Source organism: Coturnix japonica, chromosome 28, assembly GCF_054131305.1.
Source record: "Coturnix japonica strain WE chromosome 28, WE-NBRP24, whole genome shotgun sequence".
Lineage (NCBI taxonomy): Eukaryota > Metazoa > Chordata > Aves > Galliformes > Phasianidae > Coturnix > Coturnix japonica.
Genome location: NC_140690.1, coordinates 8,290,462 through 8,304,591, shown reverse-complemented (window position 1 = coordinate 8,304,591; position 14,130 = coordinate 8,290,462). Strand labels below are relative to the sequence as shown.

The 14,130-nt window shown below is 48.1% G+C and overlaps 1 pseudogene across 1 annotated transcript; it reads left to right on the top strand.

Annotated features, from left to right (window-relative positions):
* The first annotated feature begins 510 nt into the window (after positions 1-510).
* On the top strand, positions 511-3,745 carry LOC146756284 (uncharacterized; annotated as a pseudogene). Its single transcript, XR_014937565.1, has 3 exons — positions 511-826; positions 1,343-1,505; positions 1,614-3,745. The product of XR_014937565.1 is annotated as an uncharacterized LOC146756284 (transcript).
* Positions 3,746-14,130: the final 10,385 nt, after the last annotated feature.

Sequence of the window (14,130 nt, the reverse complement as noted above, 5' to 3'; positions counted from 1 at the left end):
GACGTCAAGCTGCAAGGGATCTCTGTGCAGGTGTGAGCTGCAGAGACAGCCCTGCTTGAGGGCGGTCCTGCAGTGTAGCCTGCTGCTGTGCAGCAGAGCTGGAGGGGCACTTGGGCTGCTCCCTGATTTGGGGTAAGATGGCTGCCTCCTTGCCTTGCTTTCTCTTTAGTCCCCGGCTCAGTCTCGGCTGTTGAACTAAGTGTCAGCTACCAGTTGTTTCAGCCTCCCAGTTTGAGACAGCTTTGTGACGGTTCATCTCTTTGAGCCAGACTGTTTCCTGTGCTGCAGCTCATTGTCTTCCTCTGCAAGGCCAGGCTGTGCCCTGCAGAAGGGCTGAGCTGGGACTGGAACTGCTGCATTCCCTCACAGCTCCCCTGCCATTTCTCTTCTCCCTGCAGGCTCCAGTTCAACTTCTGCCTTCCAGCCGTGATCATCCCAGCCTGCAGGAGAGCAGCAAATGGCTGCAACACATCTAGCTGAGGTAGGGGTTGGGGAAGCAGGCAGGAGAGGCCAAATGGCCAGGGATGTGAATGCAGGGGAAGAGGGAGATGCCCTCACGCAGCATGTGTGTGCTGGGGACAGAGAAGCGGCTGGGATGGGAGGTTCTGTCCTGTGCGAGCTGTTTGTCTGGGCCTTGGCTGTTCCCAGCAAGGTGCTTCTTTGCTTGCAGGAGCCCGTGAGCTTTGAGGAGGTGGCCGTGTATTTCAGCAGGGAGGAGTGGGCGCTGCTGGACCCTGCGCAGCGAGCGCTCTACCGGGACGTGATGCTGGAGACGTACCAGTGCGTGGCCTCGCTGGGTGAGAGCTTGTCTGCCTTTCCTCCTCGTTAGGGCACCTTTGGCTGTGCAGAATGAGCCTCTGCAAGCTGGGCCTTGAATAATGGTCATGCAGCTACATATTGACTAACACCACAGTGCCAGCAAGAAAGGAGATACTGAGAAGCATGAGTTTCAGAAGGGATTAGTATGCACGGCACTGTGATCAAAGCTGCAGAGTCAGTGCTGGCAAGCAGGCATCAGCCAGGAGGGAGAAAACCAGCCCTTGTGTTGTGTGTTGCATGGTGCCACCAGCTCCAGCTCACAGATGACTCCCTGGTTACTGCTATAGAATTGAGGATTTTCCATGCAATTGCCGTCAACATTTTGATGCCTTGACCTCTGGTAGATTGTAAGAAAATAAATAAGCTGTTGTAAAGTTAATTTGAATGAAAAAATATCCCTTCATGATGTTCAGAGACGTGAAAGCATTCTTTGCTCCAAGGGAAGCTGTAGGCGTGGTGTCATTCAGGCCCAAATGGTGGTTTCTCCTTGGGGAGGGAGACAGAGTGAGCTGTTGAACAGGCACTGTGCCAGAATAAGGGAAATGCTCTCTTGTTCCCTGTTTCTCTCCCTGAAGCTCCATTTCCAGGCCCCAAGCCCGTGGTGATCTCCCTGCTTGAAAGTGGGGAAGACCCCTGGATCCCAGATGTGCGTAGCCCTGAGGCCATGCCAGGAGACCTCATCCCAGGTGAGATGGTGGAGGGAAGGGGAATGTTGGGGCTGTAAGAGCCTTCTCTGCCTTTGTTTTATTTTGGGCACCGTGTGCTATTGCTGCATTTTCTCTGTCATCCAGCAGCTGGTGGGATCAAAAATGCAAAGGAGGTTCTGCAGAGAAGTTGTGTAGCAGATAGACAGTGGGGTCACATCTCTGCGGAAGAAATCAGAAGGGATGCCCATGAAGGCCTGCAGCAAGGTCCGGGTGAGCACATCAAGAAGCCCCTGGGAAAGCGTCTGGGAATGACATTGAGGAAGCCAGTGGACTTCACCATAGGTCCAAAGCAGCCTGAGGAAACCAGGAGCAAGGATGCGTGCCGGATGAAAAAGCAGAATCCGTGCACTGAGTGTGAGAAAAGCTTTAAAACAGATTCCAGCATCACTAACCGCCAGTGCATGGACTCAGCAAAGAGGCATTACGAGTTGTGTGATTCTGCAGAGAGCATGAAAAGGAGAGTCCACCCCACTGGCCATCAGTGCATGTTCACAGGAGAGAGAGCCTTTGAGTGCTCTGATTGTGGAAAGAATTTCACGGACACTGGGAACCTCACTTCCCAGCAGTGTATCCACAGAAGAGAGAGAATGTACAAGTGTGCTGAGTGTGGGAAGAACTTCAAAGATAGTTATAAACTCAAAAGGCACCAACGTGTCCACACAGGAGAGCGACCATATAAGTGCACTGAGTGTGGGAAGAGCTTCAAATATAATTCCCAAGTCACCTACCACCATCGCATCCACAGAGGAGAGAAACCATTTAAGTGCACTGAATGTGGGAAGAGCTTCAAAAGGAGTTCCTACCTCACCGACCACCATCGCGTCCACACAGGAGAGAGACCATATAAGTGCACTGAATGTGGGAAGAGCTTCAAAAGCAGCTATGAATTGAAATCGCACCAGCGCATCCACACAGGAGAGAGACCATTTAAGTGCACTGAATGTGGGAAGAGCTTCAAAAGCAGCTATGAATTGAAATCTCACCAGCGCATCCACACAGGAGAGAGACCATTTAAGTGCACTGAATGTGGGAAGAGCTTCAAAAGGAGTTCCGACCTCACCGACCACCATCGCGTCCACACAGGAGAGAGACCATTTAAGTGCACTGAGTGTGGGAAGAGCTTCAAAAGGAGTTCCTACCTCTCCATCCACCATCATGTCCACACAGGTGAGAGACCATTTAAGTGCACTGAGTGTGGGAAGAGCTTCAAAAGGAGTTCCAAACTCACTCGCCACCGTCGCATCCACACAGGAGAGAGACCATTTAAGTGCACTGAGTGTGGGAAGGGCTTCAAAAGCAGCTATGATTTGAAGCTGCACCAGCGCATCCATACAGGAGAGAAACCCTATAAGTGTCCTGAGTGTGGGAATAGCTTCAAAAGTAGTTCCAAACTCACTCGCCACCGTCGCATCCACACAGGAGAGAGACTATTTAAGTGCACTGAATATGGAAGAGCTTCAAAAGCAGCTATGAATTGAAATGGCACCAGCGCATCCACACAGGAGAGAGACCATATAAATGCTCTGAGTGTGGGATGAGCTTCAAAAGCAGTTCTGTTTTGAATTGCCACCAGTGCATTCACACAGGAGTGAGACCATTTAAGTGCACTGAGTGTCGGAAGAGCTTCATAAACAGTTCCAAACTCACTCGCCACCGTCGCATCCACACAGGAGAGAGACCATTTAAGTGCACTGAGTGTGGGAAGGGCTTCAAAAGCAGGTATGATTTGAAGCTCCACCAGCGCATCCATACAGGAGAGAAACCCTATACGTGTCCTGTGTGTGGGAAGAGCTTCAAAAGGAGCTCTGAATTGAAGGTGCACCAGCGCATCCACACAGGAGTGAGACCATATAAGTGCTCTGAGTGTGGGAAGACCTTTGCCACGAGGCGTGCTTTGAAGTGCCATCAGTGCATCCACACGGAAGAGAGACCCTGAAAGTGTCCTGAGTGTGGGAAGAGCTTCGAAGGGAGTTCTGAATTGAAGCATCCATACAGGAGAGTGTCACGGTGTTATCTAGATCAAACTATGTCCGTGACAGGGGGTTAGCAGTCTTTTGGGCTCCCTGCCCCCCAAAAATGGGAAGGGAAAGGGGGTAGGGAGATGGGAGCTGGGCTCAGGGAAACAAACAGAGCAGCAGCAACAATCTAAGGAGGAAGACTTACCTTACTAACTATGATGTTGGGATGCAAGATTACACAATATAATACAGTCTAATTGAAACTGAGGTCCTCTGGGATGTGTAGTTCTTCTCTGTGCTCCACATGATGATATGATGAGAAATACCAATAGAAAAAATATTACCAAACCATGCCATTCCATCTCTTATTCTACATCGCTACATCATGCTTAAAATACATATAAATAAACAAAAATTAAAATGCATTACACACACAGGTCTATTTACATATATATACATAGAATTACTGACTGCACTGCCCAAACATCAAATTCCTTTGTGGTACATATTGAACATGCCCATCTTTCTGCATCACCCACCAAGTGCTCCCAGGTCCCTGGGCAAAAAATATTTCACCAAGTGGTTTGCCCTTTCCAGAGGCTGGAAGGACCCAAACAGCTTTTCCCAACATGTTCTTTGCATGTACTACAGGGATCTTATCTCTCTCTACATTGTGCAGGGGGCTGGATTGGCTAGGACCCTCATGATTGACAGATCTTCTCATACTGAGCAACCAAGTGGCTTCTGCCCAATGCTTCTCCCAGTGCTTCAGTGTTCCACCATCTATTGCTTTCAACATAGCTTTCAACAACCCATTGTTCAATTTTACCAGAAGCTGGTCAGTGTAGGGGATATGATAAACCCACTCTTTTTATAAGGAAATGTTTGAATTGTGTCTCATTTTCAGATTCATATCTTTCTTGGGTGCCATGTCACCATAGGACTTGCTTCTCAAGATTCAGTGCGGTGTTTCAGGTGGTAGTATGGGTACTGTGTATGTGTCAAGCCACCCAGGGTTTGCTTTCACCATGGTAAGCACATAATACTTGCCATTGTGACTTGTGTAATCCAACTCCATAACCACGAAGCAGTTATAAAGCAGGTATGTTTAATGAGTGATGCGCATGCACCCTGGTGCATGGGGGATAGCTCCACCTTACTTGCACACCGTTAGGACAAAATGTGCAACAGATATAGGCTGAACTAATACATAATCAATAGTTTGCAGGAATTTGGATACATATTAATTATATTCATGAGACCCCATTAGCATGCAGTCCCTCCCCCCTTGCGTATGTGTACTGAGTTGTGGGGGTGGTTGTGGGATGAAGGCTCATCATCTTCCTCGCTGTAAACTTTCGACCCTGCGGGAGGGGCACCCCCCAAACTCATTCCAGCTTGCTCTGTGGACATCTAATCACCACACTGTTCTGGGGCTCTTCCACCCTTCTCTTCATGGCCTTCATCTCCTTGTTTTCTCAAAATTAGTGTCTGCAATTCCCCCTCTCTGCCCCCCCTTAACATAAACTATCTATCTGTAACTACCCTTTGCCTTAGTGAGGCCCCCTTTCCCTTTCTGTAGCAATGTGTTCCCTTTTCATCTACTATGCGGTCTTTTTTCACTATTCAGTTGTGAGATGGTGGCAAGGTGATATAATCAACCTGCCACTCCTCCCTGTATTTAACCTTCTGCCATTGTCCTTGCCCACAGAGAAGTTTCACCTCTTGGCTTGTTTAATTACGGCACGTGTTTCACAGTCATGAGTAACCTGCGCAATAGTGTCCATAGTTAAGTCCACCCCTCGGTCTCCGGCCCACTTATATGTCACATCTCTTCCCTGATGGCCCGAGGTCTCATGAGCCCATCGAGCTAGAAATAACTCACCCTTATTCTGCCAGTCCAAGTCAATTTGAGAAACCTCAATTCTGGCAGCTCAATCTGCCTGATGGTTGTTCTGTTGTCCTTCAGTAGCCCGACTCTTGGGCACGTGTGCATCCACATGACGCACCTTTACAACCGTACCTTCGGGTTTCAATGTCTTTCCACAGTCCAGCAGCCCAAATAGGTTTACCCCTCCGTTGCCAGTTACTTTTTTCCCACTGCTGTAAGCACCCCCATAAGGCATTTGCCACCATCCATGAGTCAGTATAAAGATAAAGCATTGGCCACCTCTCCCATTCAGCAACATCTAAGGCCAGCTGGACAGCCTTTACCTCTGCAAACTGACTTGATTCTCCTTTACCTTCAGTAGCCTCTGCAACCTGTTGTGTGGGGCTCCATTTGCGATGCTTCCCTACGATGTGACATGATCCATCAGAGAACAGGGCATATTTCTTTTCATTTTCTGGTAATTCGTTGTATGGTGGGGCCTCTTTAGCACGTGAATCCCCCCTGTGGCGCAAGTGGTAGAAGTGCCGCTCTGCTACACAGGAGGCTCGAATTCCGGGGGGTTGGACTCGATGATCTCTAAGATCCCTTCCAAGCTGCACGAGACTATGATACTATGATACTATGACACCTCTTCTGCTGCTGATGTTCCAAACTTTTTACCTTCAGGCCAGTCCATGATCACCTCTAGGATCCCTGGAAGGCTGAGGTTCCCCATCTGAGCTCGTTGTGTAATCATCACAATCCACTTGCTCCAGGTGGCATCAGTAGCATGATGGGTGGAGGGAACCTCTCCTTTGCACATCCAGTTCAGCACTGACAGTCGAGGTGCCAGAAGGAGCTGTGTTTCAGTACCAACTACTTCGGAAGCAGCCTGAATCCCCTCATACACAGCTAAGATCTTCTCAGTTGGAGTGTAGCACTCTTCGGACTCCTTGTATGCTCAACTCCAAAATCCCAGGGGTCAGCCTCAGGTCTCTCCTGAGGCTCTTTGCCACAAACTTCGAGTGGGACCTTTCTCTCCAGCAGCAGTGTAGAGGATGTTCTTTACATCCTGTCCCATCCGTACTGGCCCCAGGGCCACGGCACAGGGTACCTCTTGTTTAATCTGCTCAAAAGCCTTCTGCTGTTCAGGGCCCTATCCAAAACTAATCTTCTTCTGTGTTACCTGATAAAGGTGTAGGGCTGTAGTTTGGAACGTGCATCCTCCAAAAGCCTACTACACCCAGGAAAGACTGTGTTTCATTCTTGCTAGTTGATGTAGACATGGCAGTGAGTTTTTCGATCACATCAGCTGGGATGTGACTATGTCCATCCTGCTACTTTATACCTAGGAACTGAATTTCCTGGGCAGGCCCTTTGCTTTGCTTAATAGCTTGTAAAAGAATTTGGATTATTTGCTCCCCTTTTGTGAAAACGTCCTCTGCTGTATCGCCCCTCACAACAATGTCATTAATGTACTTCAGGTGTTCAGGAGCACCACCCTGTTCCAGTACAGTTTGGACCAACCTATGGCAAATGGTTGGGCTGTGTATCCACCCCTGGGGCAAACAGTTCCAAGTATACTGAATGCCCCTCCAGGTGAAGGCAAACTGTGGCCTACTGACGTATCTGCAAATTAACCTGACTTATCCCAGGACCTTGACTTTCCGGGGGAGAGACACAAACATGGATGCCATGATGTCTTCTCTCATTTTTTCGCTGCGTCACACTCCTTATATACCATCCTAAATCCTGTGCAGACACGTACACCCTCTACGCAAAACCCGATGCACGCGAGAAAGCCTCTACACACACCTAACTAAACCCCCCACCCACTAACTCTTAATCTGCAGGCCTTACTCAGCTATTCTAGAACACTCCATCTACTCAGAACTACTGTATGCACTCATAAATCCTTGCAAAGACAGCTTAGTACCGCAACAGCCGACATTCTGCAGCCAAAGGAATGGAGAAGAAGGCATTAGCAATGTCAGTGGTGGCATACCATTTGGCTGCTTTTGACTCCAGCTCGTACTGCAGTTCCAACATGTCCAGCACAGCAGCACTCAGTGCGGGTGTGACCTCATTCAGGCCACGGTAGTCTACTGTCAGCCTCCATTCTCCACTGGCTTTACACACTGGCCAGATGGGGCTGTTAAAAGGTGAGTGAGTTTGCTGATCACTCCTTGATTCTCCTGCTGGCGCGTCAAATCATGAATGGGGAGCAAGGAATCCCTGTTGGTGCACTACTGCTGTCTGTGCACTGTCTTTGTAGCAATCGGTACCTGCTGCTATTTTACTCGTAGCAGCCCCACAACAGACGGGTCCTCTGACAGGCCAGGCAAAACAGACAGCTGCTTAATGTTGTCCATATCTACAGCAGCTATTCCAAAGGCCCATCAATACCCCTTCGGATCCTTCTGAGGTAATCAATACCAAGTACACACGGAGCCACTGGGCCAGTCACAATAGGATGTTTTTGCCAGTCTTTACCAGTGAGGCTTATTTCAGCCTCCAATACAGTCAATTCTTGAAAGCCCCCAGTCACTCCAGAAAGATGGATTGATTCTGTCCCTTTGTGATTCGAGGGCATTAGAGTGCACTGTGCACCGGTATCCAGGAGTGGTGGTTCTGTGGTTCTGATGTGCCAGACCATTTCATCCACACAGTCCAATAAACTCTTATTATCCCTCTCCCCACCAAGACTGAGGGCAGGGCCCCTTTATTGGTTACCTGTGATGAATGGAGCAACTCCACTGGTGGTTGGTCTGTTTTGTAGTTCTCTCACCCGTGCTCGTAGTACAGGAGTAGGCTGGTCGTGCCACATCCTCATATATTCTCCGTGGTCCCGTAGGTAGCACCACATGGAAACACGCTGTGCAATCTTACTGTTGTTCCTTGCTCGAGCTGGAAAGCACGTGCATCTAATAGCTGAAACTTTTGATGATACAGGTGAGGAGTAGGATTGGAATATTTTGATCAGGTCCTTCACTAGACCTGATGACCCGTATGGAGACTGACCTTCATCAGTCGTTTCTGATACTACTACTCGACCATCACAATTAGTCGATGGAAATAGTTTCTTGTGCATTTCATCTATCAGTCTTCTACTCGTGAGATGGCAGAAACTGCGGTGCATACTGGGGGGAGCTGCTCTTCATAGTTTTGAAGTGTCATAATCAGTTCAAAAACTTGAGGTCTTCTCTCTTGTTCCTCAGATCTTCCAAATGTTGCTGCCAGTGTGTGTGCATATCTTTCTGGTGCTGTATTTGTGAGTTTCTGCCACATGCTAGGCTTGGTCCTCACTCTCTCAGGATCACGGTCTTGTGGATCAGGGTCATACAACATTTCCACCACGGTCATTTCCCTCAGGTACTGGATACCTTTTTCGATGGTATCCCACTTAATAGTCTGAGGCTTCAAAGCATCCTTGAAGGGGTACCTTTCCCTCACAGCTGTTAACAGTCCAGAGGGTGCCAGCTCCATCCAAACATCTGCTAATCCCTCTGTCGATAGCTGGGTCTCTGGCAATGCTTCCTAGTTGGTGAGATTCATTACCAGCTAGAGACAGGCTGTTGGCCCCGTTGTCCCAGCAGCGAATAAATCAGGCAAGAGACGTTCATTTTGACACTGTGTCAACTCCTTTCTTGAGCCTTGGAATTCATCCATCTTCAGAGGTTGATGAACGGTAATAGAGATTTCCTCCTCATCACTCTCTTCTTCATGCCTCTTAGTTTTTTCTGTTGCATTTCTCAGTGCCAATCCAGACCCCCTACCTGGATCTTCTGCTGCCTCCTCCTCTGCTTCTCCTTCTTCTCGTCCTAGACACAAGGACGCCCGTTTCCATTTCTTCCTTCCACAGGGGCAACTGATATTGTTACTGGTGCCTCCTGTGACTGATCAGAGTTGACTTGGGGATTTTTTTTTTTTGAGGCTTGAACCTCAGATCGGAAACTCTCTCTCTCCAGGGTAGTAGTATATAGAGCACGGTAAGCATAAGCCAACCCCCAAGTATGGGTTACCTCCTTAGATCTCTGACTCAAATACTCAATTTCTCAGGGTCCCTCAGATGTTCAAGAGTGAAATCCCATGACACTGTGGGTCCCCACGCTTTTAAGATTTTTCTTAAACCTTTCCATATTCCCTGCCAGTCAGCATTTTCTGGTTTTGGAGGGGACTTCCGCATAGAACGAATGGAGAGAAGTACATTCATATATATTGATAATGATAACATGAACATGACTATGAACACAAGGATGAACACTAACTCGGTTTTCAAAAACTGTGTGGCAATCTGATAAGGCAGCCTGGAAACCAGATTGAACATCGTGGTGTTTGTAAAATTAGCTGCTGTGAAATTAGCAATTGTGAAATTAGTCATTGTAAAATTAACTATTTCATCTGGGATGCAAGTGTCAAAATTCACATCATACCACATTGCGTAGAAGTACCAGGCCCTTACTTGGTTGTATAATGCATATATTCTATAACAAGAAATCAATAAATTAAGAAGGGCCAGTAAGATCCAAAGAACATGATGGCTTTGAATCCCCTCTGCAGTGCTCCTAAAATAAAGAGCAGACTCATAGCTGGCAGTAGCTGGCAGGCGCTGTAAAAGTCAGAGCTAGCTAGCTGTGCTCTGGGAGAGAAAGAAATCCCTTTGTTTTCTTTACAAAAGCAAGATGACAATGCTCAGAGTTTACAGCTACCCCTGAATTTTGACAGTTTGCCTGGACTTTCAAGGTCACGTTCTCAGTGAGCAGCTATGAAAAGATATCACATCCCTAACGAAGCTCTCTGAGAGCAAAGAGAGATTTGTTCTAAAAGCTAAAAAGCAGCAGCTTATGCCCGCCATCTTCACCAAAATCTGTCACAGGTTACCTAGATTTACCTTTGCGAATGACAGGGGGCAGCTGCCCCGTAGGGTCCCCAGCCCAAAAAAGAGAGCTCCAGCCTGGGAGGAGATTATACATATGTCCTCCTCCTATGACTTACCTTTGGCCGCGAAGTCCTCTGGGATATGTAGTTTTCTTCTGAGAGATGAGTATTCGGAACGTTGTTATTCCATGGAACTGGAGTATGAAGCTTCTAATGATCCACACTGCACATAATGTTATGATGTGGAATATTGACAGCAACATTATAAAACCATGACACAATGTTTTGCCCAGATTGTGTTAAAGCCAGAGTTACAGTTTTTAAGTAGTCAATATCGTCGCACTCTTAGCTCCAGTTTTATTCAATTTCTTGCCAGAGTAACCTGGCAGGTACAAGAATTTCTGTATTCCTACTTGTTTTCTTAGCTTATATTTAATTAATCCAAAAAAAGAAACCTTTCCTGTTGGGCAATAGCTTCTGAGAAGCATCAATATCCACCAGAAAATGAACCTCTATATCCTGCTTCCCTAGATGCAATTTCCCATTGCAGTTTGCACACTGCTTTCCTTCCAGTGGGGAGGAGCCCTCCCTGGGATCTTCAAGACCCCATCCCCCCAACTCTCCCTGAGGGGATCTCTGGGTCCTACTGCCCTATTCTGGCACCACAACAGTAACAGCTGTTCTTATTCCCAATTACTTTTCTATCTGTACGTCAATCACTTTTGTTTTGGTTAGTTTTCATATCATTCACCACTCTTCCGTCCTGACATTCCTTTTATACCTTGCCAGTCGTCCTTTCTTCAGCCTGTGTCTGTCCCAAACTTATTTTCCAAACTCTCATCATTACACAAACTACCAACATCCTATTTCACTTCCGCCTCCTTCTCTTCAGAGGCGTCAAGCGCTAACACTGGGATTTCAGGTTTCCTAGATCTCTGCACTTGATGGCTATTCTCACTTCCATTGCCCCGTCCTCTCCACCTCCCCCTTCGCTGTTTACAGCAGCAGTCTCTTTCCCTGGCTCTCTCTCACTCCAGAAGTTCCTGCTGGGGGAGGGAACAATGAAGGGGGATTGCTCTCACAGAATCACAGAATTGTAGGGGTTGGAAGGGACCTCTAGAGATCATCGAGTCCAAACCCCCTGTCAAAGCAAGATCCCTACACCATGTTGCACAGGTAGACGCCCAGTTGGGTCTTGAATATCTACAGAATCTCTCATACCAGCGCAGATAAACTCACTTTCTCCTTAACCCATTTTCCTTTGAACACTATTCCACTATTTGTACCATCAGTTACAGTTCCACATACCCTCAATTATACTTTTGTATAGGTATATCACGACTTATATATATATATATATATATACATTGTGTTAGTTTATACAGTTATACTGTTAATTATTTTAACTTCTCCTCTTTGGATCCTTTATTACTCAGGTCTTGTTTGTCCAGCACCGAAAATCAGTAGTTCTATTTCAGATGGCTGGAGAGAAATGAGCTGCAGTCTTTGTACTTATGACTTCTACCTAATTTTTAATAACTACAAATTGCTTCACTGAGATGCTGAGAGCTTTAAACGAAATACTCATATCTTGTTCTAAATGCAGAAACAACAATTGATTCCCACAAAATGTATGGCAGTCAGTTGGTATCTGTGGCAATTTGGAATGTATTGCACTGGGTACGTAGGGTCACCCCCAATACATTAAACCTTATCTTTTTACAGAGGGAGGGGGCTGTGTGCCGCACTTTGAGAGGAGTGCTGTGTATAAGCTGACCATACTGGGGTTGTAAGAGAAATAGTCATCAAAATACGAGAGGGACTAGAAAAATGGAGAAAGGAGAGAGATGCAACAAAGCTGGTATGAATCAATGTTTGACTGTTCTCCCTGGCTGACTACCTTGCTGTCCACTTTAGCGGGACCTCTTATTTTATTAATCCTGAGACTAACTCTTGGACCATTTCTGTTCAATACACTTATTGCTATTGTTAAGGGTCGGTTAGAAACAGCCTATTTGATGTTAGTAAGAAAAGAATATGAACGTATCAGTAGCAAGGAAGATGATGAATCTACCCTCCAAAGGGCTAAAGAAGCAGTAAAACGATTTAATGAACAAAATCAGGATTAAATAGAAAAAGGGAGATTGTGATAGGTAAGGGTAAGTTTGTTAGTCAAATGAAACTCAGTGGTGCTTTCTCAGGAGTCCTGGAATGTAAACAGTGTTGTAAAATGTAAATCGTGTTGTAAAGCAGGGAAACTAAGAAGCAGCAAGCACTGCAAACTACACATTGCCAGGGCACATAAGCTGCTAGAAAATAACCAAAGATATAGGAAAAGACTGCTGACTTTCACCCCCACAACACTCTACGACCGCAGCAATAACCTGCACAGCCACAAGAATGACTGGAATATATAAAAGAGATAACAACTGTACAAATGCAGAACCTTTGTTCAAATTGCCACCCTGGCGGAGTACAGACTCCCCTCAGCACCCAGCTCTGTTTGGCTCACTTTACCACCTTCCTTAATGGAATAAAGCTATCCCTTTATTTAAATCACAAGACTTTGCCTGGTTTTGACACGGGAATCTATAGCAGACAACCATACAGACCAAAAACCCACACAGAACCCCATAGTATTGCTTCACAGAAGACTTATTAGGACCCTTAGACAAGGATCTGGGGATAGTCGTATTCTTACCGCAGCTTTTTGGTAAAGCTGCTACCCACAGCTCGGTTCCATTGCAAGAGTTTTGTTCAACACACAATATCCTCTCTTGCTGTACCGGAGATTGCCTCTTGCTGGGACATACTCGTGGGGGAGAGGAGTGAAAGGAACGCCAGGACAGCAAGGGAGGGATGTCTGGCCACAAGGGAGTGCGAATGTCCCCACCGAAGGAAGCAAAGAGAGCCGGCAGAAAGCGATGCTTCATTAGCGTAACAAAACACAGCCCCCATTCCTCCCTCCCTCAAAACGTTCTCCCCTACACCCCTCCCATCGCCCTCCCCCGAGGGCAGATGTGCCATGAGAACGAGCTCCGGGCGTGTTCGCTGTGGGAATTCCTGCCTTCCTGAGCCTGTGCGGAAGAAGCGAGAGCCTGTCTGGAAGCCATCCGGGCAGCACCGCGGTGGCAGGAGGTGCACCAAGGCCGTCCTGCGGCCAGCTCCGGGCTCAGGGCACTCGGCATCCTCTGCTCTACGCGACTCCGAGGAGCCCGGCTACCTGCACCAGAGCTGGGAGCAGCCTGCTCCGCACCCAAGGTAGGTGCCCTTCGTGGCTCGTGCAGAGGAGCGCACGCTTCCTGCCCCCTGCCAGCAGCACCGGGAGAGGAGCGGGGAGCGGCCCCGGACGGGGCGGAACCCGCACTGCCGTACCCCAGGCGGGACCCTGGTCCCGGCTCCAGCTCCCACTCAGCGCAGCAGGTTTGCTGGCCCAGACGGGCTGCAACCAGGGCAGCAGTTTATGCAGCCCGGGCTGGGCTCCGAGGGGCACGGGAACGGGCTGGGAGCTGGGACAGTGAGGAAGGGAGCAGAGGAGGTCAGCGTGCTCTGCTGCCCGGTTGGATCTCTGTAACACAGCGCAGCTGGGACTGCAGTTCTTCCTCTGGGTCACGGGAGACACGAGACGGCCTCGCTCTGCAGCTGTGCACGAGTGGAATGATGGAAGCTTTAAACTCCCCGGTGCCTCCTTTGGAGTGTCTTAATGTGAAACCTCCAATAGGGAATTTCCACTCCCCCTGCTTCTCCTCCCCGGCAGTTCCCAGCTTCCCTTCGGGGACCCTGCGGGCAACACGTGCCTCTGGCGACCCTTGAAATGGCGTTACCTTTTGTTTGCTGAGCGCTTGCCTGATGGCTCAGCTGGGGTTGTGCAAAGCCCTGGCAAGGCTTTTGTTGAGTC